The sequence below is a fragment of the Leuresthes tenuis genome, unplaced genomic scaffold, assembly GCF_036924035.1.
Source record: "Leuresthes tenuis unplaced genomic scaffold, fLeuTen1.0.hap1 SCAF_9, whole genome shotgun sequence".
In the NCBI taxonomy this organism is placed as follows: Eukaryota; Metazoa; Chordata; class Actinopteri; order Atheriniformes; family Atherinopsidae; genus Leuresthes; species Leuresthes tenuis.
In genome coordinates this window covers 16,532,164-16,557,727 of record NW_027325363.1, presented here as the reverse complement: position 1 = coordinate 16,557,727, position 25,564 = coordinate 16,532,164, and the positions used below count along the sequence as shown (strand labels likewise).

Genomic DNA, 25,564 nt, shown 5'->3' with positions numbered 1-25,564 from the left:
AGGTCAGGGGGTCCAGCCGTCCTGTGTTCTTTTGAAACAATGCTGTTTGGAAAGAAAATCCCAAATTTGTAGCTCTAAATTGATCCCAGTTCAGTGAGGTGGAATGCAACACATTCCAGCACCACCCTTATATTTTAGAGTACAGTTAAATCTACAGTGTGACTTTCTACACTTCTTTTAAGTCAAATTCAGAGGTCAGAATGGCACAGAAACATCATAAAGTGGTGGAAAAGGGGGAATCTAGTTAGCACCACAATGTAAAGCTTGATGTTTAAAGACCGAAAATGATGACTTCCAATAATGAAACTCTGGTCCTTGTCTATGCATCAGGCTGAATTTACTCAACTGCTCCTCTCTGGGAGAAAATTATGTATAAATTGAGTAGAACTGTAACTCACTCTGCATGCATGTCTCTTTTATTCTGTGTACTGTGGGGTTTTCACCTGGTTACACAACAATGAAGCGCTTAAAAAGCTTTTTCGTATTAATAAAATGTATTCAGTATCATTCGGAAAACATTACTCACAGCCATCTAATCTGATTTATTTACAAGGTCACATTTAAAGCCCTTTTAAAGATAAACATTTTACTCACTGAAGAACATTTATCATCATTAAAAAAGATTTTACTCGGACAATAATTCATCTTTTTCAATTTCTCTTGTCGAACTGAAATCAGTTTAGCTTCTGCTCCCAGACCACAGGGAGGCAGTGGTGCACCATCTCATCACCAGCGAAAGCTGTGGAGAGAAAACTGCACGATACCGTCACGTTTCCCTTCATATCCTTTTAATGAGTTTGCACAGTTGCATCTTTGGAAAAATAGATTTTTAAAGGCTGTTCAATCAATTCAATCTAATTCAGTCATTCGCCTGATAAAAGAGCTCATGAGTGAAGGAGAACAGAATGGAGCCACTCTGCCAAGAAAGCAACAGCAGACATCAGAGCAGAGTCGACATGCAGTAAACCAGCACGGCGATGGTACATTAAATGCATTGTGTCTCCAGCCTACTATTTCTTCACATCACCACTCTCTCCACAATGACTTGTGGTCCCTGACAGTGGCAGTTTGCGTATATTGTGGCGGTGAGGAAACGGGCAAAATATCACAGTGGCCCTGAAATGTATCTTATATCTAATATTAAGGAATAAAACATACAACACAATCAAATGAATATTTATGACAGGAGCACTGTGGGAGAGCTGAAACTTCACAGCGTGAGATGAAAGTGATTATTATTTTGCTTTTGCTCACTGACTTTAAATCAGTGAGTTTTCAGAACCGTTGGTTGATTTTTTTTTCCATGCTTACAATCAAAACAAGCCTCAGGCTTAGCGGTCCCATCTGTTTGCAGTGTTCTCTACTGTGCTGGCTAAAGCCTCAGGGGCAATATTGTATTCTCTTATTTACCCAAGCAAGGTTACTGAACACACTTTCATCAATGGCCTCGGGAGAGAATCTCTTAAATGCACAATTGTACACAAACATTCACACCTGAGCAGCTGCGTGCAGTTGTATTGACTGAGTAGCTCCAAAGAACAAAACCATGCTCAGAGCTGCTTTGTTAATACATCTCGGATCTTGGAAGCATATTTCAATCTCAGAGGCAGACCTCAAAGGACAAAATGAGTCGATGCAACATTGCTTTATTGATTAAATAAATCACGCTCTGGTGATGAACAGACTTTATGTCCCAAACACGAACACAAGGGCGCGCCACACTGCCTTGTGCACATATTTGTCAGCAAACCCAAAGTTACGCGGCAGAGAAAAGTGCACGTGTCTGAAACCATATATGGCGACGCACATTCACTCTGCAATTCTACATTCAGGGGAATTCACACGTGTAGCGTGTAAAGACGATAATGATCTCTCTGTTATCGTTAGCTGTGTGTCAGGAAGTGTATCGTTTTTCAGGATCACTTCATGACAGCTCTGACTTCCGCATTAGTTCATTCATGTCAGGATTGTTAAACTGTAAATTAAGGAGCCAATTAAGGAGATACATTAGAAGGAGAAGACAGCAGGGAGAAATGGAGAGAGGAAGAGCTGCAAATGATGGTATGAAAGTGACAATAATCTTTGCCAGCAGACGATTTAACAGTGACATTCATTATCTCTAATGGATCTGTCTTTTTAGGAGGATGGATATTCCTGAACCCCATTTGACTGGAAATAAATGGATGGGATGTCCTAGTACTTTACAGTTAATCACTTATAGGGGAATAAGAGGGTATATAGTGAATAAGAGTGTGCAGTACAAGCTTATTCCAGACTGTGACTTATTATTTTCTCCATTTGATCAACTTAAAATCTTAAATACATTTAGAGAGGCAAAATCATGTCTATGATAAGATCAAAAACGTTTTGATACTCCTTTATGATAACATTTTATTTACACTTGCTTTTTCTTATCTAAATCTAATGTAGGCTGTTTCAGATTGTTATACAAGACCATTATATCCCAAAAGACCCTGATAAATGAAGTGGAAAAACTGAATTAGGTAGCCTGAGGTTTCACACAGCAGTTGTAAAGATACATAAAAACATGCAAGTATACACAAGTGTTTGTGCATAAGCACACAAACAAACCTGGCATTTTGACTATCTATCTTTGTGAGGACATTCATTGACATAAAGCACTCCTTAGCCCAATGCTCTCATACTAACCATCACAACAAAGTGCCCAACCTTAGTCTGATTCTGTTTGTAATTCTAAAACTGAGCCTAAACCTTCAAACAGAGCTGTGAAAGAGTTGGACTCACAAAACTCAAATTTGTGCACATTAGAATAGCTGTGCAAGTACAGAAGCACGCACAAACATGCTTCCCCTGCGTCTTTTGTTTCTAATTTAGCTCTTTCTCTTCCCCACTGTCTATTGTTTCCATCACTCGCTCTCTGACTCATCTCTGTGCGTAAATCTGCCCAGCTGTTACAAATAGAGCCTTATTACAGACACAGAGAGATCTATGGGTTTGTAATCTGTGTGTGAATAAAAATCAAAAAGTTGAAATAAATAGAAAAAGGGACCGCACTTAGGTCTGATCAGAGCTCCGAAAGCTGCAGATTGAGCAAAAAATGTGCCCGACTGCTGCCTTTTATTACCAGATCAGTTTTTATATCAACTCTTTTTCTTGCTATGCCCATAAGTCTGTCTCTTATCTGGTTTCAAAGTAAAATATAAAATATTTTACAGTATGTTAAGTCCTGGACCAGAATCTTCTTGAAGTATTTAGCAGTGTTATACACCCTGTCAGTTCTGATCTACTGTACCTTATCCAACATGTACATTTGTACTTTTCACTGCCCGTCATGTGATACCCTGGTGTGCTTTTGAACATGGCCTACATTGCAAAATCTTGACGCATGCACAGCAGACATCATTCTATCATACTATCACATCATCTGTTATTTATCAACTTTTTTAAAACTGCTGCATATGTTAGAACATCTCTACTTAACATAAGATACGGGAACCATGTTATTTTGTCACGCTAATGGGTTTTGGATCGTGGTAATGGAGCCCATCCTGTTTTCTTTTCAAATATTTTCTCCGTGTACCCTTGTGCATTAATTTAACTTTATTAAGGTTTTTTAACTTTATTAACTTCATTCATTCATAATAGCTTTATATTATGTAGTCTGCAACGATGTATAGTTTTCTAATCTCACAACCAAAATGTTATCAGTTCACAGGTTTTGGACCCGGGACAGTGGAAACTACAACATGTGGACAAATGTCCTGTTTCACAATTGTAATGAGAATGGGCTGCCCTGCTATGTTACTATGTACACACATGCCATTGTTGAATTTCTTGCTTATAAGGACAAGGAAGGGTGATGGGTCGCGTTGCTTTACTGATTATCATGCAACAGATTGTAAGTTCGATACTCTCACAGTCCTTTTACTGTTCCACCCCTGATCCCTTAGTTTTTACATTGCTCTCATCTGCGAATGGTTAGAGGGATTAAAAGTATATGGTGTGGGTTACAAACACACTTTGATGCCATGCCCACTTTAAGGGAACCGGTAATGGTTTGGGTTGAAAAGGACTTTCGTCACTCTGGTTGCAATGCCAAAACCCTTCCACATAAGGTTGATCACAGTAGAAATAAACTACACTTTCAGACAAATTGACTTCTTCTTGGGTTACATCAATAGTACCAAACAGATTTATGGTTCACATCTGGTGCAATGACCAAATGGGGGCAGTCTTAAACTGAAGAGGGCTGGATGAGTCTTCATAGAAACAGCAATGTAAAAAATCTCACATCTTATCAAGAATTCAAAGCCCTGCATCTAGTATTTGTTTTTAGTCACTCCAAAAAAACCCCAAAAGGATTCATAAGCTCACTACACTACATATACACACGTTTATGCATACATGCACACTTCCTGTCTGGCTGGCGACACAGATGGTGGCACTGGGTGATGCTGGAGGCCAAAAGGACAGTTCTAACCAGCTGCTTGCATACGCGTGCACACACTCAAATGAATAAATACACAAAAAAAACACACACAAGAAGGATGAGATACAAGTACACATCATAGTTTACACACATATGCACAAATTGTCCGGACATAGGTCTATACGAGTAAATACACTCATTCTAACGTACACTCTTTATTTCTGTTCTTTTTGTTCCTATATTTGTTCCTCGCATTTTTGGGTTTTTTTTTTTGGGCACTGTTAAGAAAATTTTCCCAATGAGGCACGGAGACGGTGGAGTCAGTTAACAAAGAGTTTAATCTTGCAGCAAGGAGACAAGTCTGTGCAACATATCACAAAGCTGACACAGGGTAGTCAGACTTCTAAAATGGTACTTCTGCTATTTATGCTTTCTACTACTAAATATTAACACATGGTTATGAGACATTCCTGTAGTTGCCTCCTGTCACTATCTTTGTTAGCTGAGTACAGTGTAGTTAATATCATAAAGTCATATAAGACATATAAGAGTAAAAATAGGAGGCTTTCTTGAGCATCCAAGGTTAAACTAACAATGTAGGGGGAGGCCTCCCCCAGCACACAGTGCCCCTTAATCTGCCAGCACCTGAAAAAATGTTCTTGCACACAATACTTCTTTTCTTATAGTATAACCTTAGGATATTTTTCTAACAGTCACACAAAGCAAATTTGGCTGATATTCAATTTATTTGCTCACTGACTCAGTTGGGTTGAGTCAAGCAGAATTTCCTTTATAAAAGACAACAGTCGTGTGTGACCATTGCACTTTGTCTCTCCAAAAACACTCTGCTGCATACCATAATTAAGACCAAATGAATGTTTCTCAACACTTTCGGAACAATATTCCGAGGATGAAGCAATGGTTGAATATGACAAAATACACCATGATGTGCTTGGAGAAAAAGGAATTGCCCACCAACACCAAACCTTATCTCCACTGCGAAGCACGGTGAAGGCAGTGTCATGGTTTAGGCTGGATGACTTGCAGTCATTTATGGAATAATGAATTTAAAACTCCATCAAGAAATCTCATAGCTTCCTGACCTGAAGATTAGCAGAGAATGAGTGATGCACGAAGACAAAGACCCAAAGCACACAAGTCAATCTAACCACATAATGGCAGAAAAATAACAAAAGAATTAATCATGTTGTGTGATTGCTTAGTCAGAGAAACAGCATTATAGCTAACTGACAGGCTGTGGCATCAACTGAAAAAGAGCTGTTTAGCAGTTAAGGGTACAAAAAAATCCCTCCTCATTGTTGTACAAGTCTCAGAAGCAGCTACAGAAAATGTATGAAGCAGATTCTTCAGTCCACTTGTTTTTTCCAGCACAAAGTGTGAGTGATGACTGGTTTCAGTGGAGACATTAAAAACGCAACTGTTATGCTGTGTATTCTCGGTAAAGTCAGATCTTAGTCAGGGATTTCTACAAAGACAAGACTTCACTCATGAGAAATCAATGCAGAATTCCTGATAACTGCAACCAACTTAAAATGATATATATTTTCTTTTAGGTCTTTCGTTGATTTGTGTCCTGGTCTACAGAAAACCCTCTTTCAGTATCAGTACTTTCAGTGTGTGTTGCTGTATGGTTTTCCCCAGGATATTTGTTTTTTAGTCAGCCATACGGAGGGAGGGAGTCTGTGTGCAGGTTTCCCATATATGCATATAGATGAGAAGATACAAATGTATTTGTGTGTATGTGTATTATTCATGTGGTAGAGTTATGAATGGCTTTCACATGTTCTGAGAGCCTTCTTCTCTCAGAGTCCACTGTGTTCTCGAAGCTTCTCTCAAAGAGGGAGGGGGGATGTGGTGGTGGTGGGGGGGCGTAGGATGGTGAATGAGAGGGAGTTGGAGAGGTGGTGATGGAGTATGGGGAAAAGCAGAGACAGAGCGTAGGGTCGGGGGTAGAGACAGAAGAAGGGAGGAGAGAACATCTGAGATAGAGGGAGACAGAGGAGGAGAAATATGAAGAGAAAGGGAGCATGGGGGGATGACAGAGGGAGGGAAATGAGGGAAACAGAGTGGGAGAGACAGAGAAGAGGTGTAGGAGGGAGGGAAGAGGGATTCTGCATTTTAGTGATAGCACAGACTGAGGCTGCAGCAGCAGACAGAGAGCGATGAGAGAGGTAGAAATTAAAAAGAAGGAGCAGTGCACTGTCAGAGAGCACGGCAGGATTCCCATACAGGTAAAACATTGAATAGCTATAAATGAATGAAATACTAATGGACAATCATTTGAATACTAATAGTTTTGACTAACAGGGACTTGGAGGGGCCTTTTCTTTCCTGACAGACGCTTGAAAGATTTGTTGGATGTCACAGAAGTGAACAGCCAACCTGCCAAACCACTCATTCATCCATATTCTCATGCATATGCCCATCTTTCTTATCCTCCCTCCATCCATACACATGCCTCTGTCCACACATCCTCTCCTTCCCTCATTACCCAGCAAGCTCCCCCTTTTCCTTCACTCCATATCCATGCTCCAATCTTCTCTCCATTCCACCCACACACAAGCGCCCTCCTCCACCCTTGCTTCCTCTCTCCCTTAGTAACTCCTCTGCTGTCACTTCCGTGGTTCCTGAGGGCATCTTCTTTTTCTTCCACATCCTTCGTCTTCAATTTCTCTGTTTCCCTCTTAGAGTGTCTTTCAGAGATTGTATTGTTTTCTCCAGACGGTCACAAGCTGCTACTTGAAGAACCAGCCTTTGGCTTTGAAGAGAGGGAAGAGGAAGCAATCTTGCATCAGAGACCACAACAAGTGAAAAGACATAACTCCAGTAAGAGGAGGAGAGAATAAGCCACCTGTAATCCAACTAAGACAATTAAGAGCATGGACAAAAATCATGCATTTAAAAGCAAACTTTGACCTGTGTTGGGCAAAGTATGACTCTCTCTTTCCCTTTCACCTTTCTGCTTGACTATCTATTCAAGGGCTGACCTCCTGTTAACCCCAACATGATGCAAAGGCATTACCCCGGATGCCTGGGATAAAAATTAAATACTGAAGGAATCCTGACGGGTTGTTGGAGAAGACGAACATTAGCAAGCTTCTGGAAGGATAAGAGAGGAAAGAGGGGGCAGTATGACTCAGAGCACAGCAGCAAGAATAAAGTGTATTCTGCATGCAAGAGGAGTGGTAGAGCGAGACAGAGGAACAAGGAGAAGGTTATAGAGAAAAAATAGAGAAGGACTTGACCAGAACTGAGCTGTCATTAGGCAGATGAAGGGCAGGATGAGGACAGAAGCTGCCACACTAGAAAGCAGTGAGTAAGATATAGGCCAAGTGAATCAGAGAGAGAGAGTAAGGCAAGAAGAGGATGAGTTTCATAAAGTTAAGTGTTTAGTATGAGTGAGGCTGGTTGAGGGAAGGTTGAATGAAGGTTTGCTGCGGGGCGAACTGTAGACGAGGAGCTGCAAAGGTCAGAACGTCCAGTGTAATGACCAACTGCTCGAGCTCCTACATGTGAGCAAGTCCTGAGTGACTGTCTCAACAAATTCTAAAGTCTATGACAGAGATCCAAGCAACAGCTGAGAAAAAAAAACAAAAAAAAAAACTGCAGACCTGAAGAGATCCAACGCATCGGGACATGAAAACCTTAACTGTGACAGAAACACACCGAGAGGTTGCTGTTAAGTATTCATGATGACAGGCCACTCTGGAAATAACTTTTCCCTCCTACCACTGAGGGAAAACTGAAGAAGCGAAGCCGATATTCTATTCCAAGGGATTTTTACAGAGGAACGAACAGGTTGTGATCGAGGGTGTGGAACTACGGCTGTTGGTGTGAATTGTGACAAGATCTACACATAAGCCTGACCTGTTCCTGGAGGTTTTTTGACCAACTGTGCAACATCTCCGGAAGAGCAGAAAGACTGCAAAGTGAAGAACTGGACTTTTATGTGGAGAAGCACAATGGAAGGGGATCAGTTTCTGAGAGATCACCGAGACGTATGAGGATGAGAACAATTTCTTCTTTTCAACATGTATGACAGATTTTCGTGGGTATGGACTGCCGTGCTTCATCTGTTTTGACAACCACTCTGCGTCACTGCCTGATGAGGTGAACCAACACAACTGACACTTATATCCTAATTACTTTCTCCTGGACTAACTGAAGCTGTTTGTTGTCTGAGAAAATTGCCTCATTACAGAGAATGGCCTGTGGGAGGAACTCTTCAGGAAATATGTGCAGAAATTCTTTGATGAGCTTCAACAGAAAACGCTCATTCATCTGAGAGCAAGATGTGTACTTAATAATGCCACAATGGACTGTTAATGTCATAAAGGCATTCAGTTGGAAGCTAGAGTTAGACCTCGCTTCTCTCTGACTTCAGTCACCGATTCCTCAAAACAATAACGAAAGAAAACACAATCCCCCTGTCTTCATCCAGCTGATAGACCAGCTGTGTGTTTATCTGGGGAAGTGTGGGGGTGTGAGATCAGCTTTGTGTGCGCGTGCCGCTTGGATTCCCCCCCCCACCAGCGACAGAACTGGACCTGAACAGCGGTGGTACGACAGGGGAAAAGGAGGGGGCGGAAGAGGAGGAGGAGGAGGAAGAGGACAACAAGAAGGGGATTAAGGAAACCAGCAGGACGAAGGAGAGAAAAATATTGAAAACATGCTCGGATAAAGAGAAGAAACAAAGGAGTTTTTGGCTGCCCCCCTGGTGCAATGTGCGGTGAGTACACACGTCTCTGTGAATGATACACTTTTTCATTAGGGTCCCTGCATAGGTGTGTGGGTGTGTGTGTGTGAGTGTGTGAGCGTGAGTTGATCAGTGAGCATCACTCCCTCGGGATGTTGGTCACTGAGAAGAAAACGGGTTCTGGAGTATCAGGGTAGTTCAGGCTATTGGATGTAGGTCATGTGATCTGACCAAATCCTCATGACGTTAAGGTCAAGTTTGACCACATGTGCTTTCACCAAACGTTTCAGGCAGTTGAATGTAAGTCACATAATGATGGTGTCCATGAGTCACTTGGAATCCAGCCTCGAAGCTCAATAAAAACTGAACCTCCATCATGTTTACCAATACAGCATCACTGTCTGAGGATTCATTGTATTGTTCACTAATTAATAGATGCATAAATCATCTAGCCCATGCACTGTAGATAAGTACCCTCATCACTTGACAGCCTGATGAGTAAAAGCAGCCACATCAGAGCAACTAATAACCTGATACCTCACATGTAATAGCTTGCTCTGCTTGGAACAAACTAAAACTGAAGGAAAACCCGACAGCTAAGGTGAAGAATGGAGATTTCTGTAGCTGATTTTCATGTTAATACAGTTAGTTTATGAAGATTCACAGCATCAAACTTTGAAAATCGAAGTTGATTTTCTTGTCGCGGTCCCCCTCCGTGGCATTTCTCTCACACTTTCTCCCTCTCACCGATTCAACTTCTCTCTTCTTCTGCTGTCATGAAGTCATTGTCTTACAGTTTGCACAGTTGTATCTCTTTCCTTCCCCCGTCTCTGGCTTTTCCTCACACATAAGCTCACATGTCACACTATAAAAACACACATGCACCAACATGGAGAAAAAAAGGACTGTGGCTGAGAGGAAGTGACAGCTGCTTGATAGCCACTGGCCTTGAAATTCTAGCAGCGCTGGCCAGCCAAGCTCGTAATGAGGCTGTGGAACATTCTAGTGTCATAAGGATCTGGCTCCTACACCGCCGCTATGTAAATCAGTTGAGTGTGTGTTTGTGTGTGGGAGAAAGGCAAGGCAAAAGATGCTTGCTCTCCGCAGCTTGGACATGGCTCATACAAGCTCTTATTGTGCTCATGTACGTGTTTGTCTTAGCAAAGACTATATAAACAGTCTGTGTAGAGAGAGGCTTTCAGTGAAGTCAATTACAGCGGCAGTCGATTACTCAGGTCAATACTTCCTTCTCTCCCTGATCACTGCTGGATGTTCAGGATATTGATACAACCATGTGGAACTCAATTTATTTTTCATTGCGTTTGACATTGTTGTTATATTGTTTTGTTTAAAAGTAATCTCACTGTGTACCTCGGCGCATGGTCAGGGTTTAAAGAGGTCAGGTTTCCTCATCATGAAATGTCAGTGATATGAGTTTACAGAGAGGTGGTCATAAATCTTCTCTGTAAGGAACTATTGTTAAAGATGGATTTACAACAGCGGCTTCTTTTGCTTTGTTATTCTTTTGAATTAGGAGTCAAATTTACATTGTTGCATGTAAGTCAAGACTTAAACAACTTTAGATAACTGTAATTTATCAGCATGATACAATTGTTTCTGACAAAAACAATCACACTCGCAGAGACCACAAGTAAAGTGGGTTGCTTGATGTCTCAGATGAAATTCAGGGTTAAGACACAGAAATAACTTGGTTTGAGAGATTTTTTTTGAGAGTTCAAATTCACTGCTCAGATGTAGATCAGAATTCAAATATGAACTATTTCAAATTAATTTCTCACCTTTATTTCTTACTTTTGTCCTCCAGATTATCCTCCTTACATGGTACATAGTGTTAAGGAATGCCATGGATTGCGGGAACATGCGCATGCATGCATTTGAGTATTTTATTCCAATAGTGATTAAAAACAACAGTATGTAGCCTATTTTATTTGATGGAGTTTAACAAATATATTTGGGACCCAACAATCATGTTTGCTGGTTTAAATATATAAACTTTTTTCCCAAAAAGGTACCTTTACAACATCCTTCTAATGGAATGTCTGCTCCTGCCATGTGTGTGTAGAAATGGTATGATTCTCTGTTACGGAATGAATGCAGTAGGTATGCCGATTAAAAGTTCTTATGCACATGAAAGGAAGTGTGTATGTATGAATATATTTGTAGCATGTGGAAGTGAGTTAGTTCACTTTGGTAATGTACCAGATAGAGAGTAAAACAAAACCATTAGAGAATTGCACACATACATGTAGCCATGCATGTCTTTTTCAGCTTTCAATCCCTTTATCCCCTCTGCTATCATGCAATAATCCACGTTTTATAATCCTTTGGATTATAGCTACTTGTGTTGCCTGTCTATAGTGCAGAATTTGTATATGGATCTGTAACTGGATGGATCAGATCCCAAAGGTGCATAATTTTAGAAGGTCAACATCTATCTGTAGCTACATATTACCATGACCCTACCATGACCCTATCGGTTCAAGCATTTGGATGTGTGATCATCTTATGCAAAACTAATAACACATTTCTAAAAGTAACTGCCAGCAGTACATTGGGATAAAATCATCTGCCTTCCTGTTTGCAGACATCTCTTCCACATGGACTTAGAAATATAAGCAAATCCCTTTGAGAGAAAAAAAAGAAAAAAGAAAAAAGAAAACCTTTTTGTTTTATTAGGTCAGCCAGCTTCAGCAAATATCATTCTATCCCTATTGGTTTAGAGACTAAATAATGCTAGCATAGTCCAGAGCCACAAATGTTTAGCCACAGCTATTCATCATCCTAGCTTAACATCATGTGAGCCTAATGTCATCCAACAACCTACATTACATCAGTGTTGTTAGGCTGTCAGAGTTGTTAACTTAATCATGTGCGCTGTATCAGTAAATTTAAAGAGCTATTTGCTGTTAACATTTACATTTATGCATGATGTTACACTTGTGTGGGACATTCCTTAGCCTGCCTACTAGCTACTCTGTTGGTAAAATTGACCGTCACTGCACAAACTCACATCTGAGATAAGAGATTTGTCATTTAACGCTGTTTTTTTTATTCCTCTTCCTCTTGCCTCCACATTTGCATGTCTGAAGGTTATGTCCAAGTTAGTTTCACTTTTGCGATAGGCAGAGGTTTTTGAATACAAACATGTCCCTGTGCAGAATTTTCTAAAGCATATCGGTGTTTGGGGCTTTCATAAAGTCATTGCTGACTATTCCGTAATTTCGATCAGTAAATTCATATATGGGTCCCCCAAAGGTTTTTTTTTTTTTTTTTTACAAACATGCTGATGTGTTGTAGTTTCTGGTGGGTAACAGAATTTAAATGCAGCAAAAGATGCAAAACAGATGTTGTTGTCAAATTTATAATTAGCTGTCCTCTGGGCTCCACTTTTCACACCATGGCCCAGGGCAATTATGGAGTCTAGCCCTGAAGCTCAGAACACAACATTTGACAAAAACAAAACAAGCAAAAAATTTAAATAAATCAAGAAATTTAGCAATACATAAAAACCAGCACCACACAAGCATTTTACAAAATACAACACAACTGGAAATAGAACGAAACCGAACTGGAACATTTCACAAAAATGTGACGCCACAGACAAAATAACTACATTTCACAACAACAACACAGAAAAACTCAACCTAAAAAAACATAGAAGGTAAATACATTTCACATAACTGTTCACACATGTACTTTGAAGAGGTTTTCCTTTTGTGTGTATCAGTCACATTTTTGTGTTTGCCACCTCAGGACCACAGGACTTACTGGAGCAGACGCAATTGTTAAAAAATGTATATCGTGTCTCTCCACCAATCCGCAGTTCACCCCCCTCCACACTACTTGCAAAAGACTGAAATTTGTTCAAAGCTGGCAAGCTTGCAAGACGATTCGGTTCAAAACGCTCATAGTAATCCCAAAATCCGACAAAGAGCTGCATCACAGCAACATATTCATGACTGAAGTAGGCCTCTCATGCACTGCTCACCGTACTCTGTGCAACATGCTCAAATAAGCTCCCCTAACTTAAATCAGTAATAATGCATAAAGTATACTATTTTATTCATGAAGCATGCTGAGGACACTACAGAACTCCAAGGGATGTTTTCTTTTGAAATTGTTGTTTGCATTCAAAGTCTTTGCTCGGTGTAAAACGATAAGAGGGCTTTGTTTTGGAGAATCACAGAGGAATTGTATTCGTGAGCTAAGACTTACTCAGAATGGTCCGACAGAAAAGCTGAATGTTGCTTTTCTAAAACAGCTCAACATCAAAGTGTTTCACGAGCATATACTATAGAAGAATCTTACTTTAAGTGACTTTTGCATAGGACAATTGTTTACTTTTTCACTTTTTCCTCAACCGACAGGAGTTGTGTGGACTTGTCGGCTTTCTTAGGCATTACTTTAGCAAATATTTTAAAGTTGTTGTTTTTTTTGTGCATTTCCAGGCTTTGCATTAATTTTAAAGAGATAAAAATTTAAAAGATTTTAAAAATTTAAAAAATTGCGCTGGTTACGTTGGTTAGCCTCTGTGGAAATAATGACGCGTAGCAACATACATATATGTTCTTTGGTTAGAAAACAGTGACAAAGTCAGCAAATGTCTGATGCAAAAGTGATACGTTGTGAAATTCATTGCATACGGCGTTTGCTTGAACCATAAGGAAATGTTTGAAGGGTGTGGTTTTTGTTTTGGGGGGTTTATAGCAACACTTGCCTCCTCTATGGCCCCATTTTGAGCAGCTGCTAGCTCAGTTCCCCCCTCAGAATTTCTTATTGGTTTGCCCCGCTGAGATCACTGCTCTCTACAGCAGGTAAGATACTGATTAGTTTATGTAGCTCACATAACCACAATTATTGACAATTACCACAAGTAAAAGAAGTGCAACTGACAAGTATCCATATCCAGTCACGATATTTATTTGAGATAACTTTTGTCTCAACTTTCTCACAGTCGCACAATAATACACACTGAACTGTGGATGGACCATGTGTGGGGAGTTCATATCTCAGATAAATGAACCTGACTGTGAAATAAGCGGAATGACTATGAAGAATAATGAATCCGAGTGTTTCGTAATCCTCATGGCCCAAAACAAGTGTAGAATAATTGCAATTTCCGAAATACAGGCAACGAAGCAGATTCCAGTTATGATTGTAATAATACATTGTCCTAAAGTAGCAGTCTCTTTGGGTTAAAAAGGAAAAGAAATGAACTAATTGGAAAAACGGAGTTTCTGTTTTATTTGTCATTTGTAGAGCAGGGAAAACTTTTCAACCAGCCCCCCAGGTTAAAAGGCTCAAACTTGAGGTTTAATTTTTAAAAAAGAATACGCCACTAACTGCTTATACTTGCTGAAACGATTTGATCCAAAACCTTTTTCTTGAAACAGAGGAACTCTTATCGTTTTATGGCAGATTTGTATCGTCGATAAGAGTGAAAAATGAATAGAGTAGAGGAGGACAATCTCCTATGATTGCTTCTGCTCTTTGTTACAGTAATGAAGATGAGAGGTTGAGATTTGAACACACCAGATATATTCAAATATTAATTAGAACTGAATACACGCTTGAGTTGCTGCAGTTCATTTTGATGTGCACTCTTGAAAGGAGGAGGAAGAGAGGAAGGCGAAAGTAAAAGAGAAAGACAGTGTGCTCTTCTAATATCTTGATATATATGAGAAGCAGCAGCAGTCCAGTCTCTTTGCTTATGACTGGAGGGGACATTATGGCAGTGTTACATGCACAGTATACAGTTTGGATGTGTCAGAAACGCATGTTGTTCTAATTAAAAAAAAGAAAAGAGCACAGAAACAGCCAGCAAATGGAAATTCATTTTAGACAATCAAAGTACGATTTCAGATGTATTAATCATTGATTCATACTTCATTACCTCCAGCAAAACAAAGTTAAAGTGATTTAAGGATTACAAGCTGCATTGAGTGTAAAAGTATGTTCGCTGATCTGTTGGCATAACAGCCATTAATGGAGGATTCAGAGCAGCAGCCGTATTTGTAGTAAAAGAACAATGACAAGATTTAAAAGGATAGGGAACAATTCTTGGATAATCCACTTATCACATTTAACAATTGCATACATCACCCTGTTGCACTACACATGTGTTGGCACTGTTTTCTGAATTTCTGAACATTGTGCTTCTGGCTAGTTTGGTTAATAACTTTCCTGAATGTGGATTGATGACTGATTTACATTTCTGACTTCCAATGCTGTAATACTGTCTGACCCAGGGGCTCAGTCTTGAGAAATAGTTTAAACGGACAGTGAGTATTAAGAGATTACATGTAATGAGGATTATTTTATCAGACTAAAAAAATAAGCGCCCACAATTAATCTGGAATTAACCTAAACAAAATTTGATTATTGTTAAATAATCAAGAATTACTAGATATCATGGCAATTGAAAAAAAAAGGCCTTTAATTAACAACATAGACAAAACATTGACAGCCTCCCACTTGTTGCAGTTACATTAGATACTGTACATTTGAACATTGTGCCAGCGCAAAACAAAGCTTGATCTGACTAACTGTAAATGCTGAATATGAAAAATAGATTAGATTAGCTTTGAACACGTTTCGTGGAACTCACAATATTGTGGCTGCTTCCAGTTTTCTGTCATAAGGAGCAACATTTTACAGTGTAGATTTTGAATTATCCATAAGTATTCAGATTAGGTTGAGTTTTTTTCCCTCTTTTTTTTTAAGGAAGTAGGCAACTACATTACCAATGGCAAACATTGCCATGTAATATTTATCACACTCATGCTATGTGTCAGAGAAGTATTTGAAATACCACTTGATAACAGCTCACTGTACATTAAAAACATCAAATCAGACATATTCTTAACAAGTGACCAGTTGTTTTCTCCCACAGCTCCCTATTTGTGTCCAAATTTCTATTTGCATTAGTCATTAATGTCATAGCCAGCCCCTCATGTCATAGCTAATGTCTATTCCCTTGTATCTATATCACTTTCTTTCCCTGTTCTCTTCCCTTTATGGCTGTGATTTTTGAGGTGTGCCATGCAGCCTAAGTGGGTTGGAAATAATCATGTTACACTGTTGAATGGCTAAGCTGCATCAAAAGGATTGTGTCATGTCGCTTGCTACGTACTAACGCACAACTGCAGACACACACGCATACACACACAGCCCCCTGGGGTGCCCGAACAGCTGCTAGATGCTGAGATGTTTACCAACCAACAACATGAAAAGAGCGTAACAGGTGGAGTCAGGAATGGGGTAAGGAAAAAGATGTGCACCAGGGAGGAGGAAGCTTTGAAGGATGAACTTTCTATGCAACATATTTCTATATGCTTTAATTGGAAGGAAGTGAGTTTTTGACGGATTTTTAATCGGATGGGGCGTATAAATGACTGCCAGAGAACAATGGAGGAGGTAGGACCCAGATGCAGTCTTTCAAAATTCAAAAAAAGGTTTATTTCCAGCCAACACAAAAACAGGGAGCAAGGCAAAAACATAAAGAGCGGCTGAGCCGGATAATCAAAAATACTTAACTATAGAAACTTAACAAGACTATGACATGGAATAAATAAACAAGACTATGAAATCGAGACTATGAGAAACAAAGCAAGACAAAACTATGAGACAAAGACTATGAGAACGGCGCCTTGCCTTAACTGGCGACTGTGGTATGATGGTTAGTGAAAGTGAGGATTCCGCAATGAACATCGGTGAACCAGGAAACTAAATACTGAGGAGGGTGATTAGTGAGTGAGTGCAGCTGAGGTCAATGAAACAGGTGACATGAGTGAGACTAAGTGACAGGGGGAAAAACATGACATGAAACCTGAAAACATGAAAAAAAGACCTGAAACAAGATTATCAAAACATAAAACCATGACAGAGCCTGAAGATAACAGTGATCCAAACATAAACTGTGACAATGACCAGTGCACTTCATTTTGGGTGGTTCACTTTAGAGGATATCTCACGTTGCACACACTTGCGTTGTATTCACCCACTCCCTATGTGTGCTCTCAAGTTGTCTCAGAGGAACACAGATAGTTCCCTCATCAGCACCCACCCTCATTTATTTTCAACATACCCCACTGATCTCACATCAGCATTAATGCTTTGTGACAAAGGATAAAATAGGCAGAGGAATGTAATGAATTTCACAGACAATGGCTTTTGAGGAAGTTGAACAGAAACTTTAATTGAAATCAGCCAGATAAGCCAGATAAGATGTCCTTCTATGTCCATAACTGGCACAGCAGCTGTACATAAATACTAGATGCTGACTGGAAGCCGTGGAACCATTATTCAACTAAGCACCTTTGTTCACAAGGGGCACAGTGCTCATTAGGATGTCAGAGAGGGGCGGATGGATGATACACAGTCACAAGAGCTGCAAACATGAGACGTGAATTTGCGACCAGCCATGACATGACATATTTTGTCTGATTTTCATTGTCATTCTTTACATAACAGAACTTGGACGGGGTTCGGAATGTATCCGGGTTTAAATGTTGATAGGAATGTGTCTTCATAAGTGCGTCAGTGGCAGCTATGCATGAGTAAGTTCCTACTTTGGTTAACATTAAGCAAAGACAGAACTTCCCCTTATTACACTGATAAGAACCAAACATATTTAGTATTTCAACCAGACTGTTTTTTGTTACTTTGTGATTGGGACTCCCATATATGTACACTCGGAACAAGTTGGATTTTGAGCTGAACATTAGGTTTTAACTCCAAAATACCTAATTTTTTACTAATTTTCTAAGTGTGTAGACCTCATACTCCACATTCCCCTCGGTGTCTAACTGACGTTTCTGCCCAGTCGGTATGGAATACAGTATTCTGTATTACTTGATACAGAGTTAAATACAGGGAGGAGATGGGGAAGGCATGAGAGGAGTAGTTTGAGGTTAAAGAAAGTGGGAAAAACCTGCAATAATGACTGTAAAATATGAAATGCTTTTAAATTGAATAAATCATGTGTTACAAGTTGGGTTTAATTTTGAATTGCCTTGCAGTAAATGGGATGGAAAATGGGGTAATGAAATAAAACAAGTATGGTGCTTCAAAATATATAAAATAAAGGGCAAAAAGAGGACAGAAAGAGCTAGAAGAATCAGCCAAATTAAATCAATATCAGCTTTTGGGCAAATAGTGCTTAAATCCATGTACTTTCCTACAAATTATTTATTTGTTTTTTAACTTTTTCAGCTTTAGACTCACATTAAGTCTCCAAATGCCTGCAGGAAAAGTTGATTCTGTGATTCAGTGTGAGTGCGTTTGGGGAAGATGTTAATGATTAACCTGTTTATTTTCTCTTCTCTCTCCTACTTCCACCTGCCTCTTTCCTCTTCAATTTCAACTTTGTGCGTCCTTCCGCTGCTGCCTCTTACCCCCTCTCCGCCGTCCTGCTGTCCCCAAAGGCGGCGTGCCCTGTGGGGGTGGGGTTCTGTGATGGTAACCATGGTCCCCGGCAGCCGTTATGTCTGCAGCGCTCATGCAAGAGAGGATGACAATACTAATGACCGCGAGGAGAGAATTTTAGCCGTGCTGGGCATCATCGGAACCATCCTCAATCTTTTAGTGGTCATATTTGTCTACATCTACACCTCTGTCACCTAAGGTCTTCTTCAAGACTCGAACAAGGGACGTTGGTATTCACCTTGCCCTCACACTGCCAGTCTCCCTCTCAAAGTATTTACACACTTAAAGTACTTTGACTATTCATAGTAAGTGCTGCATTTTGAGGATCATTGGGGGTATGTTTGATTGAATACTGATAACATTTATCTGCACCTGCATCACTGCCACCTGCATCACTCTGCTACCAGAAAGGCAGAACAGGAGCACAAATGGATTCATCTGGACTTCCTGCACTGTTCACATTGAACTGTACTTTTTTTCAACATATATTCACATTTTAAATACCTGCTAACAGTAACAATCATGTATCTGCATTCCCATCTATCGCTGATTGTTGGATAACATTCCAGTGACTTCTAAGACAGCTGAAGTGGAGTTCATACCAGTCTTTAATGTGGTAGTGAGCATATTTCACCATGGTGCATTTCTAACTGTGTCATTCTGTGCTTTTTTGTGAGATTTTAGACAACATCACTGCCAGCTAAACTTATCCATCTTATCTAATGTCATTTGAGGTAAATTTGTAGGTCGGGAGGTTATAGTATAACACTATCATTCTGGACCCAAAAGAGCAAAGTAACTAAACACAGTTATCAACAGAGGCCTAATGAGAACACACACATCTACTTAAACAGTCCAGTTGTACAGACAATCACTACTAAATATCAGTTTTGTTAGTTAGTTTTTAAATGGAGCTGACGTGTCCATATCTGAGCACACAGGAGGAGAGATTCCTGGCTGTGCTCGGAGTCATCGGCATCGTACTTAACCTCCTGCTGCTTGTCTTTGTCTATATATACACCTCTATCTAATGGAGTTTCTTCATGTCCAAGTTTCTCTTCATGTGGCAAATGATAAGATTACTACTGGCACCCGTACCTAGCAGCATGGTGTGACAGTCATCTTTTAACTTTGTATTTACTTTTTCCGCACATGTATATATTGTAATTTGGGCTCACCTTGGTTTATGGTTTATATTTAGTTTACACAGTCAGCTCTATGGTTTTGGCCCCTACTTTAATGGGAAGACGGTGAAGTCAAGTTGATGAAAGAATTTTATGATAAAAATATAATATCCAGATTTTAAGAAATTATTGCAGGACTGCACTATACATGATGCACTTCTATGTGTAAATTTGTGACATATTGTCAATGGTTTTATAAAACAGAACTCCTTGTGTGTACCATGAGATGTTTACTAAAGCTAATATCAGCTAAATGAAATACTGTCCATAAACTTTGACCAAATCTACTGAAGTAAATGCTGCCATCTTTGTTGCAATTCTATTTGGTCTGCATGCTTATTGACACTAAAAACACAGTGACATGAAGCTCCATTGTTTTAATCTTTCAGCCGGTGCAGAATCTTCGCACATCAGCAAAGATCCCGCCATGTATGGTTGGTACCACGGAGTTGTGGTGTGTTTTCTGTTGTCACGTTTCTTTGATTGGATGTGGGAGCCGGTCACAGGGCAGCGTCTGAGAGAGCCAAGCTTGAAATTGAGACAATGTCACGCAAATGAAATCAAAGAGGAACAGTGTGTGTCGCCTGAAAAAGAGGGACAGAACAGCTTTCTAAAGAGCCTCGCCATCTGTGTCAAAACTCACGAGGGCATACAGATCTCCCTGCAATGTGGCCATAAGATGCCCACTAGAGCTACATGTCAGTATGAATATGATTTTAGTTTTAAGCACTTTGACCGTAATGGAGGAGCAGCGCTACACGCCTCTGACAAGCAAGCGGGAAGGACTTGGCTGAATCTACACTTTATTCTCGTCATTCTCTTTTCCACCAACAAGCTTACACCAGAGAAGACATAGTAGCACATAAGCCTGCAATTCTTTTACATATTCTAACTCTGACTCATCACTCAACTTTGTGCAACTTTAAATGTGCAGAAGTGTTTTGATGACTATTGCATTTGAATGCTTGCAACAATGTGCACATATGCTGTTTAGTTTTAGTGCCAGTTTCTAATTGAGTGTTTTCTTTGGTTTGCAAGCAAATACAAAAGCCACAAACATTAGCTTGGAAAGTGTTGGGTAAGAAACTAAACATGTTTCCAGCATACAGCATTTTTTTTTTTTTACAAATGTTGAAGGTTCAGGTAAGTTCAGCCTCACAACCTGTCTAATCATCTGACAGGTATTGTTTTTTGCCCTGTTTGATATGAAGCCAATAGTGCCGATGGCCCAGCTATGATGATGAATTTAAATAGTAATTTTATGCCGTCTTTAAAAATCACATAATGCGGTTGAATTCAGGTCGATGTGACCTGCACATTTACTTACAGTCATATCAAATGACTTCACAGTGAAAATTGTTGAAGTCAATACATTTCTAGAGTGTAACCATAATCCCAGTGAGCCTCTTTTGGTACGCAAGGCACATGCAGTCAAACTGTGACTCTCACAGTGGAAGCTGCAGCTATGCAGAAACCCTTCTGAAGATTCTTTGACACAGTACTGGAAACATTCCTACATGAGCTGCCTTGAGAAGTTCACTTGAGGTTAGCAAAGCACACATAGTAAGCTGTTGCCCATTTACGCAAAAGGAAACATTTTACAGCATTGTATTGTTATTAGGAAGCCATATATTCATCTATTTGCTGTATAGATTATAACTAATTTCTTTAATTGATAATTCATTACTTACTGGTGCTTTAAAGATAATTGAGAAGCCATTGTTTAACTTTTGGTAGTTTATCCTTTGACACCACTTTGTTATAAAACTCACTTTTACGCACAAATAAATCTGACAAATCTGAATAATCCTATCCGTTGCTAGAAACTGAATGTTTCTCATTTCTAATGTTTGGAACCAATTAACCATTAATATAGCCATTGGTTAACACTTCTATTATCTTTCAAAGATAAAGATCAGTGTTTTGTTTTCTTTTTATTAAAAAGTGGGCAAGCACATAAATCGTGGTTGGAATCCTGTTTATGAATGAACAAAAATGCGTAAAGAGCAACATAATGGAGTGACATAAACATACCAAGAGATGTTAAATTGTTATTTCCTTGTGCTGGACCTATATGGAAGCTTTTAGCTTTCAATGCCAAAAATATTAAAATGTGTTTCCCATGTGCGCCACGATAACCTCGAGGCTGAGTGGTCAATCTAATACAGCCACAGATCAGTATAACAATAACCGACGGCAACTGAAAAAATACATCCCACAAAATGGAATCATTGCAGCTTCAAAGCCAGCATTGAGCATGATAATAGTCTACATTTTGATCACTTTAAACTGAGCATACGCCATGACTGCTGTGCCTGAGCCATACTCCCACTGCAGTTCAAGATTTCACCTGGGAGCAGTTTTCATGTGACATACTTACTACTATGTGCACCGATTTGAGGAGAGAGGCTACAGGGTGAATCCTGACCATCTGCTGTCCCAACAAACACTCTTCGCACACACATACAGTATTTGCTTTTTTTAACAATGCAACTCAACCTCTCACTCATTGTTGATCTTATCTAAGCATGAAAAAGTTTGTCAGTTCCAGTTAATAGAAAATATTAAAAACCATGTTGTCAAAATGAGACTGAAATTGGGGAAAATAAATGCTTCTGATTCTGGAGCGTGCTTGTTTATTCTGTTCAGTCAAGGCTAAGACCCGTTGATCTGTTGGCTGAATAGATTTTTAAGGCATTGTATGCTTTAAGAGAAGACAAGTAATATGAATCTTGATTTATGTTTGAATTGAGATAAATAAGTGCCTGGAGGAAAAAAAAATACAGCATGTGAGGGATGGACTTTTTCTCCTACAATTGATAATAACAGATCCCTTTTACTTTACAGCGTGTTTTGCATTTTTAAATCCTTCCAGAGGAAAAGGCTTTGAGAAGGCTATGTTTATTTCACCTGTCACTTTTCATTCCACTTCAAATGATCTCCTTGGGAAACAGGACGAGTGGTAAGGAAACAGGTTTCTGATAGACAAAATGACCCAGTTAGAAACTACTGGTCGAACAAACTCTAGATTTATGGTGCATAATGTCTGGAAATAGTACCCAGTTGTACATGTCTGCTTCCATCAGCAGCTGTTATAAGTTGTACTGTCAAACAAAAGAATTTGTGCAACAAGAACCCACATTAGTTGGTTTCTGGAGAAGCTGACAAAGAAAAAGTTTGATATGATTATCAAGAATCATATTTGAAAATATGTTTTAAGATCTGGTGTTCTTTCATGTAAGATTTATATATACATGGTGAAGATGTATAGTTGTAGAAATGTCAATAAAAAGATGACAAAACAGCCTCTGTCTGTGCAGCCATACCTCTTAAATGTGACCCTCAGACATTAGATGTGATGACACTGTTCCATCTCTCCCATTATATTCATCTCATCTGAGACATGGAGACTGAACGAAGTGCCACCGACACTGAGAATTTTTCAAAACCGATAAGACTGCAAACACTTTTCAAATGCTCAGAGAATGCAGGATAGAAGTACATGAACATGACATTTCCATTTCTCACACCTGTGTGTTGAGTCCTAGTCCTCCTTCATATGTTGGAGTGATTTCTAATCCTCACCACGCAGGGAAGAGGTCTGGATAACTGGATAAACATAAATATCAAATCCGAGGCTCATCTTTGTTTCAGTTGTGTGATGCTATGTATTTGCATACGCTGAATGACAACTTACCATTTAATCAGGCGCACATATATTCTAGGCACAAACAGTGCCTACATGTTTCTATCTGCATTTATATGTCACAGACTATAGTCTGAGGATACATTTAGCAGGCTATCATACAATACATTTTATGTATAATGCACTTTACATTTATCAAAATCTCAAAGTGATTATAGAATTGAAAAATAAAGTAAAGTGTACGAATTAACGTAGCTCAAACAAGCTAAGAACTAAAGTAAAAAAGAAGGGAATTGAACTTGGGTTTGCTGCCTTCAGAACAATTCAGGTAATAAGGATGTATATCTTTTTAGATTTCAAAGTGATCTGGGCCCACATGAACTCCTAATACTGTTTTACTTCTTAGAGAAGATCTGGGACATAACTTGGAATTGATAAGGCAACAGTAGAGTATTAATTTTAAATGGATGGACAACTTTATTGTCATCTCACCAAACTGGAGCGAAACTGTATCACTGCCGTTTACAGTTCAAGAAAGAAAGACGGAATAAAAAACAGAAGCAGCAGCTCATAATGATAGTCTGAAAAAATGTCAACAAAGCAAGCATATAAACAAGAACTGATATGATAACACATTTGATTTTCATCATTCGTTGTATTAAAAAAGAAATTCCCTGGTAGAACATTTTACAACTAAATACAGGCGACAGATCAGTCACATGACTGGGTATAAAATATGCATCTCATCTTATAGTAAAATGTGAAAATGACACAAATCTAACAACTATGTGTCGCATTGTGCATTTCAAAGTAATTCATCATCTAAGTATTTCATTTGGAGCAAAGTCACCGATCAGTATGTACAAGAGGGACAGGAACCAACCACAGATGAAGAAAATACAAGCGTTTGAGAGTAAAATTGCCAGTCAAGTATCATTATCGGTTTGGTGTGTGATCAGAGCTCTCGGGCTATTTACTGCATACTATCTCATACTAATAGAGTAGTAGAAATCTAATTAGAGGCACACTCTGAGGAAAAGAGGGTCGGGAAGGAGTCAAGTTACGGGTTAATCTACGCCCCTAAATGATCTGATTTAACAGAGGTGGAAAATAATAGAAGAAAAAAAGAGCTGCTGCAGGGTGTTTTCTGTGATATTTTGACCAAACCATGGCACAGACACTTCATTAACACTTCAACAATTTGTGTCTGCTTGTGAAAAAAGGGCATAATATGTTGATATTTAACCTAATGTGCAATCAGGTTAAAACAATTGGGTTTCAGTGAGATGCCATAATCTCATCTACAGATGTTTATTTGGCCAATCTTGGCTGCTCTCATGTTTTGTTTTTTTTTGTGTGTATATTATTTGTGGCTTCGAGGCGTGCATGCTTGTGTCTTTATATGGAGATTTTCAGGGCATTTACCTATGCTACCTTGCTAATAATGAGCTTTAAATCTACGAGGACATGGAATGAATAAGGAAAATTCTGACAATTTTGTCTTAAAGAGCACAACATGACTCAGAATTCTGTTAGAGTTTTTCTAAAGAATGACAATTTAGGAAAATAAACGGGAAGCAAAAGAGACCCATTGTGCTCAAAGTTGGCACCTTACAGCTCAGATGGTTCCGCATATTTCTGAGACTTTCCCAAAGCAGCAGCAAAACACCATCCCTAGACTTCATCCCTGAACGCTTTTTCTCCTCCCCTTGAGATGAGACTCAGCAGAGATGAGTCGCCTGCAAACTTGATTATAGCATTGTGTGAGTGGGTGCGGTGCGGTGATGTGTGTAAAGGGTCTAAAGTGGGAGGCTCAGTACACAGCCCTGTAGGGAACTGGTGCTTAGTCATAGAAAAGATGGGGCCTACTTTATCTGTCTGAGAACAGAAAATCCTGTCTATTAGTTTGGTGGGCACTCTTGGAATGATGGTGTTAAAAACCGAGCTCAAGTCTACAAACAGCAGTCTCAAATAGCTCCCTAGGCTTTCAAGATTTTCTCTTTTGATCAACCAGATTCAACTTGATTGCTTGGTGATGTTGTTCCCTCCTCTGGGGTTTTTTCCCTTTATCCTTTTGGTTTGTCAGTGAAATGCATTCTATTTCCATGTTGTCTTAAATGTGGCAGAAAACAAGGTCATCAGCCATAGTGGAGATCTTC

General features: G+C 39.4%; 1 long non-coding RNA gene across 1 annotated transcript; it reads left to right on the top strand.

Moving 5' to 3' along the window:
- The first annotated feature begins 6,566 nt into the window (after positions 1-6,566).
- Positions 6,567-22,979, top strand: LOC140314393 (uncharacterized). Its single transcript, XR_011917141.1, has 3 exons — positions 6,567-6,663; positions 7,154-9,161; positions 18,575-22,979. It is a non-coding gene; the product is annotated as an uncharacterized lncRNA (long non-coding RNA).
- The last annotated feature ends 2,585 nt before the right edge of the window (positions 22,980-25,564 follow it).